This window comes from Crocodylus porosus, unplaced genomic scaffold, assembly GCF_001723895.1.
Source record: "Crocodylus porosus isolate Cpor-Errol unplaced genomic scaffold, CroPor_comp1, whole genome shotgun sequence".
Lineage (NCBI taxonomy): Eukaryota > Metazoa > Chordata > Crocodylia > Crocodylidae > Crocodylus > Crocodylus porosus.
Window position 1 is genome coordinate 44,296,130 of NW_017728910.1, and position 4,312 is coordinate 44,300,441.

General features: G+C 49.6%; 1 long non-coding RNA gene across 1 annotated transcript in view; it reads left to right on the forward strand.

The window, feature by feature from the left end:
* Positions 1 to 1,979, forward strand: part of LOC109308729 — an 18,933-nt gene extending 16,954 nt beyond the window's left edge. The window contains exon 3 of the long non-coding RNA XR_002100704.1: positions 1,969 to 1,979. This is a non-coding gene — a long non-coding RNA (uncharacterized LOC109308729). The remainder of the gene's footprint in view (positions 1 to 1,968) is intronic.
* Positions 1,980 to 4,312: the final 2,333 nt, after the last annotated feature.

The window sequence follows — 4,312 nt, forward strand, 5'->3', positions numbered from 1 at the left end:
ACTTCACAGTCAGGGCGGCTAGGATCTGGAACCAACTTCCAAGTGAAGTGGTGCTGGCTCCTACCCTGGGGGTCTTTAAGAGGAGGCTAGATGTACACCTACTGTCGTTTGACCCCAGTACTCTTTCCTGGCATGGTAGGGGGTCGGACTTGATGATCTGCTCAGATCCCTTCTGACCTTAGAAACTATGAAACCAGGCATGCACCTGGCATACAGGGATTGCCGATAAGTTGCCAACCCCATGTGCGAATGCTTTGTCATTCTATCTGTTGTTATCATTCACTATTAGCTCTTTATTACTGTACTATCTGTTTGTCACATTAACCTTTCTATTAACTGGTGTATGCAGAACAACATACAGATCCCAAACCCAGCAGCCTAATACCTGATACACTCACAGCATTCACAGCCAGCTTGTGACAGGCACCCCTATGTTAAAATTTAGACAAAGAAAGATTTTCTTATGACAAAGTTTTGACAGTGTTGAAAGGTTTTTCAAATAATGTCCGTTTCTAAAACAGGCTGTTTTTCAGAATACAAAATTTGCAGTTGAAGGGAGGGGGGGGAGACCATCTGTACTACCTAATCTTTTTTATGCCAAAAAAAGGGTTCTGCACCGAAAAAACTGCCAGTGAGAGATTTGTTACACAGCTTTCTGGATGTTGCTACAGCTATGCAACTTTAGTTATGCTGTTTCTGCTGTTAAAGGGATATAGCATGAGGATGGTAAAACAGATAAGATCTTAGGCCCTAAGCCTGCAATAAATTGTAGTGAGATGAACTACTACTCTCAGAGTAAGGTCTTTTGACTCCAATGAAGTCCTGCTTGGACAGAGAAGTCTGCCTCACATGACTTTGGGGATCTCCAGTAGAACTGAAAGTTGAACATAGTAAAGGATTATGCCAACTCTCACAAAAGAAAAACTGCTTGTGGGTGGTGTCAGCATGTGATTTCATAATGTTACATAGTGTGATGGAAGACTTTGAGATGAACAAATGCTAGATTCACACTGTAGATGAAAGATCCTCTGTGAAGTACACAGAGACCATCCCTAAAATCATCAAGCCCTCTGACTACTACCCACTGGTTATAGTTCATGTGGGTACAAATGATGCATCCAAGGGCAAGCCAGATAACATCATGGAGGACTACAGGGCCTTGGGACACCAACTGAAGAAGACGGGAGCCCAAGTGGTATTTTTCCTCCATTCTCCCGGTAAGCGGACAGGGTAGGCATCATGAGGCCTGCACTGACGTGGTTAACTGGTGGCTTCAGAGCTGGTGCCATGAGGCAGGTTTGGGTTTTTTGACAATGACCCATGTTTTTGTATGGAGGGCATGCTGAGGTAGGATGGGCTTCACTTCTCCCCTAAGGGCAGAAGTATCTTTTCCTCTAGGTTGGCTGATCTCGTACGGTGGACTTTAAACTTTTGCCGGGGAAAGGGGCCGCTTCAAGTGGAGTGGATGCTTCACCAGCACACAGGGTGACAAGAGGAAGGGAAGCCCAGGTAAGCATAAATGTCCTGGGAGTAGGGGGCCACAACTGTCCTGGGAGTGGGAGGAAGGAATGTGCACCCTCAGGAGGCCTCAAGTGCTCGTAGTATGGGGAGTAAGCAGGAGGAACTGTGCCTGATTGTGAGTAAGAACTCTGCCTTAGTAGGGCTCACAGAAACCTGGTGGGACCCTACCTATGGCTGGGCGGCAGGCATTCGGGGATACACCCTATATAGAAGAGACAGGACAGAAAGGAAAGGTAGGGGGGTTGCACTCTGTGTCAAAGAACACCTCATATCATCAAGGATTAGCTTTGGGGTAGAGGAGGGTTGGGCAGAGACACTATGAGTCAAACTACAAGGGGGGCATGGCGAAAGTGACCTTACAGTGGGTGTCTACTACAGACCACCCAACCAGGGGGAAGAGCTGAACCAGGGCTTCTCCAGTCAGCTTATGGAGGTGGTTAGGTCAAGGGATGTTATTGTCATGGGTGACCTAAACTACCCAGACATTTGCTGGGAGGAGCAGACAGCCAGGTCTGACTGCTTGTGTAGGTTTCTGGCTGTATTACAGGTCCTTCACCTTATCCAGGTCCTTGCTGGACCTGGTCCTGGCCACGGGGGATGACCTGGTAAGGGGACTGCAGGTCCTTGACCACTTGGGCAATATCGATCATCACCTGCTGGATTTCACTATCCAACGCAGGGTGTCAAGGGCTTACACCAAGGCTAATGCCCTTGACTTCAGAAGGGCCAACTTCAGTGAGCTTAGGAGACTAGTGGGGGAGGCACTGAGGGCCCAGAAGGTAGAGAAGATGGGAGTCCACAAGGGATGGTCATACCTTAAGGGGGTGATCCTCCAAGCCCAAGAGATAACAGTCCTTGAGAGATACAAGGTGGATGAGAGTGCTCAGAAACCACCTTGGCTCAGCAAGGGCATTCAGCAATGCCTGAGGACTAAAAAGGGGGCATACAACCAGTGGAAGGGAGGAGCTATCACCAAGGAGAAGTATTCCTCCTCGGCCCGTGAGTGTAGGAGAGCTATTAGGAAGGCCAAGGCAGAGATGGAACTCAGGCTACTGTCCAGGATTAAGGACAACAAAAAGTCCTTTTTCAAATACATTGGGAGCAAGAAGAGGGCACCAGGCAATGTAGGGCCCCTGCAAGACACAAACAGTAATCTTGTGGCTGTGCCAGACAAGAAAGCTGATATTTTTAACAGTTTCTTTCCCTCTGTTTTCTTGAACAGGGACTGGGACATCCCACCTACCAGAGGCAGGGACAATCTCAGGGATAGCTCTGTCAGGCCTTCAGTCAGTGCAGATGTAGTTAGGGATCTTCTGGAAGGGCTAGACATTTTTAAATCTGCAGGTCCAGATGCCCTCCACCCAAGGGTGTTGAAGGAGCTGGCAGGGGTCATTGCACCCCTTGGCCCGGCTGTATGAGCATTCGTGGTCATATGGCCAGGTGCCGGGGGATTGGAAACTGGCTATGTGGTCCCAATTTTCAAGAAAGGGAGGAGGGAGGACCCAGGTAACTATAGGCCTGTAAGCCTCACCTTGGTGCTCAGGAAATCTTGGAGAGAATCATCAAGGAGCACATCTGTGGGGGGCCAGCAACAGATCATGTTCAGGGGCAATCAGCACGGGTTCATCACAGGCAGGTCCTGCCTGACCAACCTGGTTGCCTTTTATGACCAGGTGACTAAAGCCTTGGATGATGGTGTCGCCGTGGATGTAGCCTTTGTAGACTTTAAGAAGGCCTTTGACACCGTCTCTCACCCCATCCTCATCAATAAATTAAGCGACTGTGGCACTGATACCTACACAGGTGGATGGGTAAAAAATTGGCTGATGGGGTGCACCCAGAGAGTAGTGGTGGACGGGTTGTTCTCAACCTGGAGAGATGTGAGCAGTGGGGTACCCCAGGGCTCGGTCCTCGCGCCCACACTATTTAACATCTTCATCAGCAACTTGGACGAGGGGATGGAAAGCATGCTGTTCAAGTTTGCTGATGTTTGCTGATGACACTAAGATGTGGGGCAAGGTGGACACACTTGAAGGGAGAGAGGCTGCAAATAGATTTAGACAGACTGCAAAAGTGGGCAGATAAAAATAGGATGGGGTTCAACGTAGACAAATGCAGGGTGCTGCACCTTGGGAGAAGGAATCCACAGCATACATACAGGCTGGGGAGTTCCCCTCTTGAAAGCAGAGAGGCGGAAAGGGATCTTGGAGTCATTATTGACTCCGAGATGAACATGAGCCGCCAATGCCAGACTGTAGCCAGCAAGGCCAGCCATACCTTGTCATGCATCCAAAGATGCATCTCAGGCTGGTCCAGAGAGAAGATACTCCCCATCTATGTGACACTGGTCAGGCCATAGTTGGAGTACTGCATCCAGTACTGGGTGCTGCACTTTGAAAGGGATGTGGCCAGCCTGGAGAGGGTTCAGAGGAGGGCCACCCGCTTGATGAGAGGGCAGCAGGACAGGCCCTATGAGGAGAGACTGAGGGACCTGAACCTGTTCAGCCTCAGCAAGAGGAGGCTGAACGGGGACCTGGTGGTTGTCTACAAACTCATCAGGGGAGATCAACAGCAAATAGGTAGAGGCCTTTTCTCCCCAGCACCACCTGGGACAATGAGGAACAATAGTAATAATCTGATGGAGAATAGATTTCATAGACATCAGGGCTGGAAGGGACCTCGGGAGATCATCGAGTCCAGCCCCCAGCCCAAAGGGCAGGAAGTCAGCTGGGGTCATAGGATCCCAGCAAGATAAGCAGCCAATTTACTCTTGAAGGTGTTCAATGTAGGT